A 14319-nucleotide genomic window follows, 5' to 3' on the forward strand; every position below is an offset into this window, starting at 1 on the left:
TCACAGACGTGGCTCAGATCTGGCATTGATGTGGCTCTGGTGTAGGCCAGCACTACAGCTCTGATTGGACCCCTCATCTGGGAACCTCTAACATAAGCCATGGGTGTGGCCTTGGAAAAAGACAAAAAAAAAAAAAAGAAAAAGACAAACAAAAAACAAAATGAAGAATAAAAACCATATGACCATCTCAGTAGATGCAGGAGAAGCTCTTGACAAAGTTCAACATTCATTTTGGATAAATCTTTCCAAAAAGTGAGCAAAGAGGGAACCAACCTCAACATAATTAAGGTCATTTATGACAAACCCATAGTAAACATTATTCTCAGAAATGAAAAGCTGAAAGCATTTCCTCTAACATCAGGAACAAGGCAAGTATGTCTACTCTCATCACTTTTATTCAACCTAGTTTTTGACATGCTAGACATGGCAATCAGAGAAGAAAAGGAAATAAAAGGAATCCAAATTGGACAAGAATAAGTAAAACTGTCACTGCAGTTTTCAGATGACATGGCACTATATGTAGAAAATCCTAAAGATGCTACCAGAAAAACACTGAGTTCATTAATAAATTTGGTAAAGTTTAAGGAATTAATACATGGAAATCTTTTACATTTCTATACACCAAGAATGAAATATCAGGAAAATTTATTAGGGAAACAATCCCAGTTACTACTGCATCAAAAAGAATAAAATACCTAGGAATAAAACTACCTAAAGAGGTATAAGATCTGGACCCTGAAAACTAGAAGACACTGATGAATCAAAGATGATACAAACAGATGGAAAGATATACCATGCTCTTGGGTTGAAAGCATCAATATTGTCAAAATAAATATATTACCCAAAGCAATCTATAGATTCAACACAATCATTATCAAAGTACCAATGGCATTTTTCACTGAACTGAACAAAAAAATTTTAAATTTGTCTGGAAACACAAAAGACACTGAATAGTCAAAGCAATTTTGAGAAAGAAAAAGGAGCTGGAGGAATCAGGCTCCCTGACTTCAGACTACACAACAAATCTACAGTCATCAAAACAGCATGGTACTAGCACAAACACAGAAATACGGACCAATGGAACAGGATTGAAATCCCAAATATAAACCCATGCAATACGGTCAATTACTCTACAATAAAGGAGGCACAAATATACAGTGGAGAAAAGACAGTTTCTTCAATAGGTGGTGCTGGGAAAACTGGATAACTACGTGTAAAATAATGAAATTAGAACATTCTGTAACACTATACACAAAAATAAACACAAAATGAATTCAAGACCTAAACATAAGATCAGATACTCTATTTTTGACATAAATTGTAGCACTACCTTTTTTGATCCATCTCCTAGAGTAGTGAAAATAAAAACCAAAGTAAGCAAATAGGACCTACTTAAATTTACAGGATGTTGCACAGCAAAGACAGCACAGATAAAATGAAAAGACAACTTATGGATAAGCAATGAGATCCTTCTGTATAGCACTGGGAACTCTATCTGGTAAGTTATGATGGAGCATGATGGAGGATAATGTGAGAAAAAGAATATATATAGATACATGTGTGTATAAAAACACACACATTATATACATGTGTGTGTGTGACTTGGTCACTTTGCTCTACAGTAGAAAATTGACAGAACACTATAAACCAACTATAATGGAAGGAATTGATATATATAAACTACTATGTCTGAAATGGATGAGTTACAGGAACCAACTATAGCACAGGAAGCTCTACTCAATACCGTATAGTGACCTATAAGAGAAAAGAATCTGAAAAAGAATGGATATATGTATATCTGAATTACTTTGCTGCACACCTGAAAATAACACATTATAAGTCAACTATACTCCAAAAAAAAGTTTTTTGAAAGGAAATACAATACTTTCACAGGTATGTTTTTTAAACCTTCCTCCATTATTTGAGTAGGTATATTGGTATTTTATCCACTCATTTCAGTATGGATTAGTCACCAACCTCTCTTTAACTGAAACTCAAAATTTATAAATCTGGATTTGTTACCTTCTAAACATCTAACCCCAAAAGTAAATCTATTTGTCAGTATTATTTTTAACCACCTAGGCTTGAAAATTTGGAATTCCTCTTGTCTTACACATCTCTTAAATTTCCAGTACCTATTCAATACCAAGTTTTTATACTTAAAAATTAAGCATTATTGTGTAATGTGTGCTTAAGATACAATGATAAATAAGATTATGTTTTCACTTCAGGAACTCAGTATTACATTTCTACTGCTGCTAAACTAATTTTAATTAGCTTATTGACTTCATTCTTTCTTATACCCAATTTACATTAACAGTGCTGCCAGATTAATCTCAGGAAAAGAAACACTTTACATACACTTCACTCTTTTAAAAAATTATAATCATTCCACTTTTTCTGCAGAATTGTGTTATATATCTTTACCAAGTAGTCAAGAACCACTCTGAAATATGTTCCTCATCCTACTTTCAGACTCTCTGTTCCCTCCCCCAAACCCTCTGTTCCCTCCTAACTAGTCTACACACTCTTTCTACACAAGCCATTTACATCCCTACCATCAAAGTCTTAGTTGACACCATTTCCCTTGCCTGGGATATTTACTTTCTGCACTAAATACATCTAAGTCGAAAAATACAAGCTTAAATATATAAAACATTTTCACAATTTTAGAGGTAACTTTTTAAAAAGAAATTTAACCACTTACTGAATAAAACTGTCAATATATAACTGATAAGTATAACTCTATTTTTTCACTTAAGTTGTATACACCAGAACTTCCTGATTTTTAGTATTTGTAACCTAACTGCAAAAATAGAATAAATATATAAAAGGTAGACATGTTTTTTTTTTTTTTTAACAATCGCCTGCCTCTGTACACATGTGGAGGTAGAAATTAAATGCCTACTACAGAACTTCAAAAATTTATACAATAGGTTATTTTATAACATCCTTAACATATTGTCAACTGCACCAAACACATACAATGTAGGAAGTTAAAATAGGCAATATTATTCACACCTTCATCATAACTAGTCCAAGATATATGTAACAAAGTGCCACGATTCAAATGATGTAAGGATAATGCATATTTTTTTCTAAAATTAGTAGCTATTAGATTTTAGTGGCGATTTATCTGCACAATGAAAAGCCTTTGGTCCACTATATTCTTATCTCTTTTTTTTAACCTTATTAAGTTAGAACAAACACTTTACAATTTAATCCTAAAGCAAGTTTGGAATAGACAAGAATTAGTTCCTAAATTTGGCCAAAAAAATAGCTTTATATAGAATAATCATAAGAGCACTAATAACAATAATGTTAATATTAACTGGTAAAATGCTTATATGTGACAAAGTTTTCTAAAAACTTTAAATGAATTAAAATCACACAAAATCCTTATAAAGTAGATTCTACTGTTAAATCCATTTCACAGATGAGAAATACGAAGCTGCAAGGTTACTAGACTTTTCAAGGAAACAGAGTTATCTTCTAACCCCATATGTCTGCCTCAAAAGACTGTTTTTATCCACCATGCCGTCTCTAAGAACTGCAGTCTAATTTCTATGGTAGCATCTGGTTCATATCTTTAAAAATTTAGAGGAAACAGAACTCTTTGGTCCTCAAATAGTCAATGAAAATTTGAAAATCTCTGGAGCTAATTGTCTTAAAAATCTTTCATAATAATAGATGATAGCAAATTTGTAAAATTCATACAACTCCAATTTTGAACTATTTATGATTTTAAGTAACAAGATATGAGAGTACTTTTTCTTGAATGTTTAAAACAGTACTATCTTTTCATCGCCTCCTTCATTAGCTCTCCTTCTGTCACCAGTTAAGTTATAACTCAAGTTTCACTTTTCTGTTATGCTATGATTCATTAAGTTTAAAGATAGACATTCCATCTACCAAAAATTCTTTTCTTTGTGGTACTGAATCTGATAAATGGAAATAACGCAAACACAATGAAAAAAAAGCTCCAACAGGGAAATTGTTTCTGTGTCTCATATCAAAGGCTTTGAGAGAAGTGATAAGAGTATAAAATTCACAGCATGATTGACCATCCACTAGCTTTTAGCTGAAAAAGAAAAGATGTAATAAACAGAATTGACAAATCTAAGTCAGTGTAGAGTCACAGTTTGATAGCCTCCAAAGGAATCTTAATTTTTAAAAACTTTTTCATGATTTATGTCTTGAGAAAGTGGGAATTTCATCAAAAAATAATTGAGTTTTCCATGGTATTTCTGTATATACAGAGATTTGATGATGGTTATGGAGTTTATTAGTATGCAAGCCATAGGATTCCCCAAGTATGACTTGAATTGTATTTGTCCATTGAATGCCTACTGTCACCAAATTGCCTAACATTCTATCCTCTTTATAGCTCTGTCTAGTTAAGGAGGTGCCCAGTTAAAGGAGGTGCCTTATTCTAGTTAAATAAGGTGCCCTCACTTCATCTTCAAGCAGCCCTACAAGACAAGAGCTATTTTTAATTCCATTTTTATAGAGAAAACAGACACAATAAGTAAGTTATCCATCTAGGAAATATTAAAGTTTGAGTTCTAAACAAATTGTCTAAGCCTGGAGTCCACGTTTTATAAATCCAGTGATAGCCTCTGTTCTCCTTCCCTGTGGCTTATAGCTATATAAAGAGGACAAAACCAATCTGTAGTCACTCTTGAACTGAGTCAACACAGCATATCCATCTGTGTACTCAATGTTAAGAGGTAAAAAGTAAACATGTAAGAGTGGGAAACCATGGTCCCAAGGACACTTGAAGATAAAAATTCTGTGGTTTAGGAAAAACAGCGACTACACAGGGAGTAAGGGAGTCTCTCCTGAAATTCCAGAGATGGTTCCAGACATTCTGACTTCCCTCTGTGGTCACATCATCCTAATACGCAAATGAAGTTTGATAATCTGAGCTACCGAGTCTCAATCTCTTTGTGGGAGCCACAGACAGCTTAACCCCTCATTAAGTAACCCATAAAAGCTTCCAAGAGAAGACGTCTCCATGAGTGTGCTTCCAGGACCCCACGGAGGCATTGTCAGTAAAGGAAGAATTTCTCCCATTTAAAAGGATAAAATCTTGTCTCGACTTGAGTTTTCTGAGCTGTCTCAGACTTCAGATGCCACCAGCCATTCTCAAAGTAAGTTCTGCTGGCAGCTGGTAGATGCAACCTTAAGGGGTCAAGGTATCGTCTTGTAACTACTAAAGTTGTAGACAATGAAATTGTTTTAGATAAGGGTCAGCAGAAAAAAGGAGTGACCAATATCTCCTGTTTTGTGTTTGTTAATACCACATTAAAAGTTAAAACCTACTTAGATAAAAGTAGACAATTGTCTACACAGCTATAGGTCTTATAAGAAAGCAGGGCCCTGTGAAGTTCCTGTGTACACAGGCCTTTCTGTGTCCTCCATTTCTTGTTTTTAGGGAATAAGCTTCAGCCTCCATGATCTTCCCTGAGTTCCAAAGGGCAGCTGCTAAGCAGGGAAGGGAGGGGATGCAGAACCAGGGAGGAGCAATCATGAGACAATAGCTGCAGCCTTGGGGAAAGGTACTGGCTCCTCCTTATGAAATACACACAGTATCTTTGAGCCTTTCTGCAGAACTAAAACCCCCAACTAGTGGAAGATCCACTTGATGAAGCATTCTTCCTTTAGGGAAGAAATCAGAACCAGTACTGGGGCCACTAACATCAGCTATGAAAGAAAATACAAGCTTGCTTCTACCTTGATCCTTATCTATGGCCCTATTTTCCACTCCCCAAACTATAAAACCATCCCTTAATCCCTTCCAAGGGATGGGGTGGAGGGGTGGGGAGGCAGTCTTTAAGGCATTAGCCTTCTGTGGCCCCCTTTGCCTGGCAAAGCAATAAAGCTATCTTTTGTCCTTGACCACCACAAAAAAAAAAATAATCTTGTCTCAACAACACTACCCAAAATTAAGACACAGCACTCAAATGGGAAATGATTTCCAAGCCACTCTCCCCCCAACTCTACATCCTTCTCATTATCCAATGAGTTTCTTGCTTTAGACCCTTTTATTCCTTTGTCAATAACCAAGGTAATTTATTAATATAATTTTGAGTAAAGATGTTAAAATATTACCATATACAAACTGATTATACTAAAGCTGTGTCTCAAGAAGAAAAAACTTGAATAGGATTAAAATTGCTATAATATTTGCTTAACACAAGCAAACAAAAATTCTTGGTGGTGGTTTTTTGTTTGGTTGGGATTTTTTGGTGTTTGTATGGCTATGTAAGTACATTATTGAAGAGCTAAAATGGTTTACTATCTATTTTACAAAACCAAGTATAAATGAACCCAGAGGGCCGGCATTTGATAGTGTTGTGCTGAAATGAAAAGCAAGTGTAAGAGAGCTCAGTTAAGAATTTTGAACCAAAGCATTGTATGTGATTTCTTCCTTATATGGGGCATAATTTCACCTTTTTTTGTTTCTTTTTAGGGTCACATCCGTGGCATATAGAAGTTCCCAGTATAGGGGTCAAATTCGAGCTGTAGCTGCTGGCCTGTGCCACATCCACAACAATGTGGGATCCGAGCCACGTCTGCGACCTACCCCACAGCACAGGGCAATGCCAGATCCTGAACCCACTGGGCAAGGCCAGGGATGAAATCCGCATCCTTATGGTTATTAGATGGGCTCACTAGGCCAAAATGAGAACTTTTCCAGCTTTTTATTATGTAAAATTATTGGTTCAACTTTATAATGCAGAAAAATTGCTTGGTACAATTCACAAATTAAAATTCAGTATTTCTGTATCACATAGATATTTTATTTTGAAATACACTTAAACCTGTATAAACTGTAATTGGTTGTCTGAAATAGATTGATGCCCTAACAACATTCCCACTCCTCTGTACCATGCTCAGTGCCACTGATGCCCCATTAAAAAAAAAAAAAAAAATCTACTTCTGGTCCTACAGCTCAAGGGATTATTCCAGCTCTGTCTACCACCCTTTATGCTCACTCTAGTTTCCACAGTTCCCAACTGTTGCAGCCCATATGGAATATGTCACTCTTTGTGCTAATAACACGGTTGGACTGTCTGCTTAGCTGTGGTTTCAGCTTCCTCTGGCATGCCTCCAGGATGGCCTTACTTCTCACATTGCCCCTAGAAGGCAAGTCCTTTCCTACTCACAGAGTTCCCTGGTCTGTATTCTCAAGCCTGATTCACTGCTCTAAAGAAGTGGAGGGAAATCAACAGTGATAAGCAAGTGTTAGTGGAAAAAAAAATGCAATTTTCTAACTTCCTTCAGCATTTTAGAGAAAATTAAAGAAATCAATTGAAGATTCAGAAACATGAGTTTTACATCAAAATCTTAAGAGCATAAAATCTCTACCAAGACATAAACTGTACATTACATCTATTATTCACACGATTAGATCATATGAGTGGTATGTTCGAAGTATTCTTAGAGGAAAAAAATTAAGTACCATGTGCATTTACCTACAGTATACCCAAATTACATACTAACATAAATATATTACACTAGTTTTGTTGGGGCTTTTGGCCTGCAGATCTTTAGTCATAAAATTCCTTAGGACCTCATGCACACAAAACAAGCTACAAAAGGAACCCCTCTTTGAGCAAAGCTGTTCAATAGAAATATGAGCCACATAAATATTTTTATATTTTCTAGCATAAAAATTTAGAAAATAAAAATCTGGAAGTGAAATTTTAATAAATTTTTATTTGACCTACTACATCCAAAATATTGCTATTTCAATAAACATAAAATTATTGAGATAATATAAAATTAGTGAAATAATTTATGTTCCATTTTTTAACAAAGTCTTTTGAATGTTCAACTTACAGCATATCTCATTTGGACTAGTCATATTTCAAATGCTCAAAACATGTGGCTAGTGGTTAACATATTGAAACTGATTCTTCGAAGAATGAACATTTGTGATTAATTTCCTATAAAAATTATTTCTGTAATGAGAATATATTCTTAAAAGAAAATAAGATGCAAAGTTTATCTTATTAAAATCTCAAAATAATTGAAAATATTTAATTTTTACCAAAAAAAAATCCTTGTTTTATATGCTCAGGTATTCAGTATAAATATGCAATCACAAGGAGTTCCCTGTGGTGTGATAGGTTAAGGATCTGGCATTTTCACTGCAGCAGCTTGGGTTGCTGTTTTGGTGCAGGTTCAATACCTGGCCTGGAAAATTCCACAGGCCAAGGATAGGGCCAAAAACAAACATGACATCCCAAGCTATAGTTTTGAATTCTTATTGCTGCCAGATAAAAATTTGTGATCTCTCATTCTAGGCATCCAGCTCTCTGGATGTTCATATAAAGTTGTCCCTGTCTTTTCTCTGGAAATAGGGCTCTGGGATGAGAAAAGACAGTTAATCGAATAGCACATGCAGTGAGAAGAAAACACAGCAACAAGGCATAAGAATGAGTGTTTTTTCAATTTGTAATTTCAGGGGTGACATAACATTTCCATAAATTCTTATTTCCTTAATTAACTTTTTATGCTCTTTGTCTCCTTATCTCTAAGAGACTCTACAAATTTAATGAGAATTGATTTCATCATGAGGCAGTTCTAAGGAGAAAAACAACTTTTTAAAAGGTCATTTTAGAAAATACTTTTAAATCTCAAGGAAAAAATTCTAGCATTCTTATTTTACAAAGCCAAAACCAATGTCAAAAGTGCCCTCCTGTAATTCATTATTCAACACCACAGATTCCTTCATTTATTCAACCAGCACTTTTGCATATACTTCATATGCCATATATTGTGCTTGGAATGGAAATACAACAAAGACTATCCCAGCTCCTCATGGCAGTGTTTTGTGTACAAACTCTGCAGTTTGTACTCATATTAGAAATGTGCAAGGCGCTCTGAGGGAAATAGGCACAGGTCATTTGGAGAAGCCAAGAAGACGTATTACATCACTTAAGTGGGCCAGATATATCTGAAGGAGGTAATAGCTAAGCTGAACCCTGAAAGATAAGTAAATGCGTTAAGGCCCAGATAGGAAAGGCAGGAATAACACAAATAGTATTATGTGAGAGAACTAAGGCTCAAATGAGGCAGTCTTTCCTAGAGCTTTAGGAATGTTTGTCTAGCAAGTTTATAAGAATGAGGGAAAATGTGGCAAGAAATGAGGCTGGGGAATTAGGTAAAGAGAAGCAAATTTTGAAGAACCTAGTAAAAGCCAGTCTAAGAATAAGGAGCCCCTGAAGGAATTTATGTAGTAAAGTGACTTATATTATACATTATAAAAGTCATTCTGGCTGTTCTGTGGATATGATACAGCTCAGGAACAATACTGGACTGAGGAAAACTGATGGAGAGAAAGGTATACCTTAATAATTGTTGAGTACCTGGACATCCAGTCATTAGAGGGAGGTAAAAGAGGAATGTAGTAATGATTCCCAGGTTTCTTGCTATGGCAATAAAATAGGTGATCATGCCATTCATTAAGGAGGAGGGTCATAATAATAAACAAGCATTTACTCTGTGCCAGGTATTGTACATGTTTTTACATTAAGCAATTTAATCTTTATAAAAACCGTAGGAGACAAGTGCTATAATTATCCTAACTTAGCTCTTGCAGCAATCAAAACATGGAAAGTTAAATAATTAAGATCACACAACTATGTAGGTATTGGAGCTTAGGTTTCAATAAAATATCTGTCTCCAGATATAATCTTGGCCAATATACTGAAAATGCAATAGAAATATGAGAATCGTGTAAAGCTTACTTTCCCCTTATTTTGTTAGGTTATATGACAACTTCATAGAATGTTATACTGTTAGGATAATTTCTATGCTATTCCTGAGAAGAGATGGAAGCCCAAAGGTATTTATTTAAATAAATTGTATTCCATTCAACTGGAAATCTATTAGCAGCATCTGAACCACTACTTAACTAGCCAAGATGCTTCTTTTGGGACTTTTAGCATGAAATTGCTAAATTGTGCCCATCCATAATGGGTTTCATCATTAAATATGCTTATGCTTCTGGAAAACATTTCCATTTAGGGTTCTGAATAATATTATCAGTAGATTATTGTTAAGGTTACTATAGTACCACTTTTCCCAGTATAGTATTGGTTTATGCTGATTATCAGCATATAAGTATTAATAATAGGCCCTTGTTTAACTCTCAAAGATATTTTGGGTTAGAAGTTCAATGAATTGGTAATCCTTGAGTTGGATAAGCACAAAGAAAACATTCCCATAATCTCAATACTGTGTGTGTGTGTATATATATATATATATATATATGAATATATGTATGAGAGTATGCCTATGTGTGGGTGCATGTGTGAGTTTATCTGTGTGCTAAGTACCTCTAGTTACTGATCATGGGATTCTCTGTTTTAACCCAGTTCCTATACTTCCAAACTCATACTTCACCTACTTTCCCACTCCACCCTCCTCAGTCTACCTAACTACAAGTGACTATAAAACCAAAAATGAAGGCTACAAACCTTATACTACAAAAATTAAAAACTATCAGACCAAGTTTGGAACTGGAGGTTCAAAATGACCGAGGGCACATTTCCTCTCTTTCTGATTTTGGAAACCAGATTTCTTAAAGATTTCAAGGAAAGGGAAAGCTTAGGAGGGAAAAACCACATAGACAAGAAAGTGAGAGACAGAAATCATAATACCACCAACCATATCAAGGGCTGGAATTCAAGCAGAATCCATTCTGTTATTGCATACATTACTTTCTGCTATGACCAACTGCCAACAGCAATGCATGGCTCATCAGTTGACTAGCTTGATGGGACTCTACTCATTACTTCCAGGTACTCCTTGAGACCCACTCCAGTATGCCATCCAGAGAGCCAAGACATTTGAACAACTTGGACTCTTGGAGCAAAGGTGATTTTGCATAGGACAAAAAATCTTTCCTTTGACTAAAGTGAGACTGAAATGTTATGAGACATTTAACTTTATATTGAGTTTCGCTGAGAGGCTTATTTCATTTCCAGGTATTTTTCAAGAAAAAATAAAATTACATAATACTTTGACCCTCAGTTTACTCTCCACTTCTCCCCCCGCCACCACCCTGGCCCCTGCATCAGGCCAAACTCCAGAAAAAAGCAAGGAAACAAAGAAATTGCAGCTATGAATTGCCTGGGTTACCATAAAATCAGACTGACCTACTTAGGACATTAAGGAGTGAGTCTCTACATTTTTCCAGGCCACGGTCCTGTGAGTAAGAATGGCACATTCATTTCTACTCAGTGTCAGTGGGGCATAATGAGTTAATGATTCATTTATTTCACAAATATATATTGAATTCCTCTTCTCTACCAAGTACTGTTATAGACATTTATAAAACATTAGTGAGAAGATTATGGCAGATTATACTCTTAAAACATTGGTGCCCCAGTCTATTCCATGCCACAGATCTTCTTGCAATTTGATATCCTCCATCAAGAGCCTACAGCCTCTGATTTCAGCAGAAGGTATGCTCTATGTCTTTGAGGATTGACTTAGAAATGATTATACATTTTCTAACTGATTTTATCTCTCTTGTACTATCTACCCAAGGAGTACTGAGCCAATATCTGATAAATATGGCTACCCACTAAGGTTGCCACATGAAGAAGTTCATATAGAGTGACTGCTTAGAGAGATGCCTGAAAACTCTCAGTTACCTCAGCCCTAAGTCCAACTATATTCTTCACCATCTAAACAAGATAATCTTCTTCCTTCTATACTTCCATTAGCTGTTACTGATGATGATTATGACCAAGAACATAGAAGAGATAAGGCTCATAAACCTTACATCATCTATGAGCAAGCTTATCTATAAGCAGCAAGAGGAGCACTGCCTTGAGAACTTCAAGAATCTCCAAGAAGCCAAATACACACAAGCTGGTGCTCCATAGTCATCCCCCATTCCCCATCTTCATTCTCATTCAAGATTTCATACACACACACACACACACACAAACCTTCCTACATGAGGCATCAGATAGTCACAGAAACTTCAGATGATTCCAGTCCCCAGACCACAAGCTTGCCTGGTTGACACTGAGTGGTAAGAGTTCAGCTGTGCCACCAAACGCTGCCAAATGGCACATTTGTGAGCAGAGTAAATGCTCTTGTTTACCATTAAGTTTTGGGATTATTAAATGTGTAGCATCAGATAACAAAAGAAAAGGATACAGAGAGGCCTGCTGGGTAAAATTTGCTGATTTCTATTGTGCGAATTCTCTCACCATGGCAGATTTCCATCTACTAATGGTTTAATAACTGGTTCTCAAAATCCCTTAATATTATCAGTTGTCACAAGTCAGTGTGAGTCCTCTTAAGCACAGCTCTGCCTGTGGATCTTATATTCTAGTGGGAGGAGGATTATTTCAATATGCAGAAATCAATCAATGTAATTCCACAGACTAAAGAATCAACATTGGAATAGATATAGCAAATTCCTTGCCATTTATTTTAAAATTTTTCAGCAAACTACAAAGAGAAGGGAATTTTCTCCAAAATCCCAGAACATATTTAATAGCAAAAGACTAAATGTTTTTTGCCCCAAATCAAAAATAAGACAAGGATATTAATGCTTATCACTTCTATTCAACATCATTAAGGAAGATCTAGCTAGTACAATGAAGAAATAAAAGACATATGGATATGAAAAGAAGAGAAAAGCATCTCTATTTGTAGCTGACATGTTTGTCTATGCACAAAATCTCAGAGTCCACAAAAGAAGGTACTAGAACTCATAACTGAGTTTAGCACATTTGCAGGATTCAAGAAATTCAACTGTGGTTTTATATGCCATAAATGAACAAAGCAGTTGGAGTTGAAGAGTCCAGAAAATATTAATTACTTACAAATAAAATATATGTAAGATCTGAACATTAAAAAAATCAAAACACTGACTAAAGAAGTTTTAAAATTCTAAACACAGTATGAGCAAATATATTATGCTCATGGATTACAAGACATATTATTGTTAAAGTGTCAGTTCTCTGGACACTATTACATTGATTGAATAATTCCAATTGAAATAGCAGCATCATTTTTTGTGGAAATTAATGAGTTGTTTTGAAAATTTTATGGAGAAGCAAAAAAAAATAGTTGAATATCCAAAACAATTGTGAAGAATAGGAACGAAGATAGTTAACTTACACCAGACTTAGCATAAAGCTACAGTTATCAATTTAGTTTTAGAGAAAAAATTGACATAACACATCAATGGAATAGAATATAGACTCCATAAGTATATCCCTTCATACATTTTAAATTGATTTTGTATAAATATGTGATTTAAAAGAGAAAGGATCTTCCTTTCAACAAATGGTATTGGACAATTATAAACATACATAAGCATAATGGACTTTAATTCTTACCTTGCACCATCTCAAAAATTAGTTTACAATGGACATGGACCTAAAGTTAAATACAAAATCTAAAACTATAAGTATCTAGATAAAAAATAAGGAGAACATCTTTGTGGCCTTGGTTTAGGTAAAGCGATTTTTGGTAAGACACCAAAAATACAATCCAGAAAGCTAAAAAGAACAATGATGCTCTAAATGACTATTGTACATACTCATTGATTTATATTGTGGGTATCAATTACCAAATGTTATGCAAAGAATATTATACTATGTTATATTTGTAATCAGGGGAAGTAGAATGTCAGAGATTGGACACTTACTATTAATTGGTCTTTCTGTCTCTAGCTACAGGGTCCTGAATCATTCTCTGTTCAACTGCTACTCTCTTCACCAAGTGGAACTGGCAAAACTGGGCAGCTACATGTAGAAGATTGAAATTATAACATTCTCTAATACCATAAGCAAAAATAAAATTAAAAACTCTACATTTTCTCTAAAACTTTTTACCAAGGTCTTCTGAATCTTTAGTTTAAAAGACATGCCATTAAAGTAGTTCCTACCTTGCAATTACTCAACTCATTTCTCTCCCACTATTGTCTTATCTTACTCTCCTCATACTTCACATCGCTAGATAGAGCACCCACAGCAGTATGAAAACATAAAATTTAACTGCAAAATCTGTTTTTCATAACAACTCATTAATATGTTTAATATGTTATCAAATACCTTCGGAATTTTATAAAGGACAATTCTCATAACTTAGAGCAGATTCTCCTTTGATAACCTGTGTTTTGGCACCTTTTCATTCTAATTCAGGCTTTAATAACACAAAGGACTTAAAGCATCCCCTTTAGGTATATGGACACTTGTGAGAATAAAAGCAAATATAATGTTGTACTTGAAATAAAGCTTTAAAAGTCTTACTCTATGTAGCAACAAAAAAATG

The 14319-nt window shown here is 34.8% G+C and overlaps 1 long non-coding RNA gene across 7 annotated transcripts in view; it reads right to left on the minus strand.

Moving 5' to 3' along the window:
• LOC102160311 (uncharacterized) overlaps positions 1-14319 on the minus strand; it is a 462347-nt gene that overhangs the window by 239754 nt on the left and 208274 nt on the right. The window lies entirely within an intron of this gene.

The sequence above is a fragment of the Sus scrofa genome, chromosome 2 (assembly GCF_054392235.1).
Source record: "Sus scrofa isolate SSC_HxYL_T2T_F1_AM1 chromosome 2, Sscrofa_HxYL_maternal_Yorkshire_Landrace_v2.0, whole genome shotgun sequence".
Taxonomy (NCBI): Eukaryota; Metazoa; Chordata; class Mammalia; order Artiodactyla; family Suidae; genus Sus; species Sus scrofa.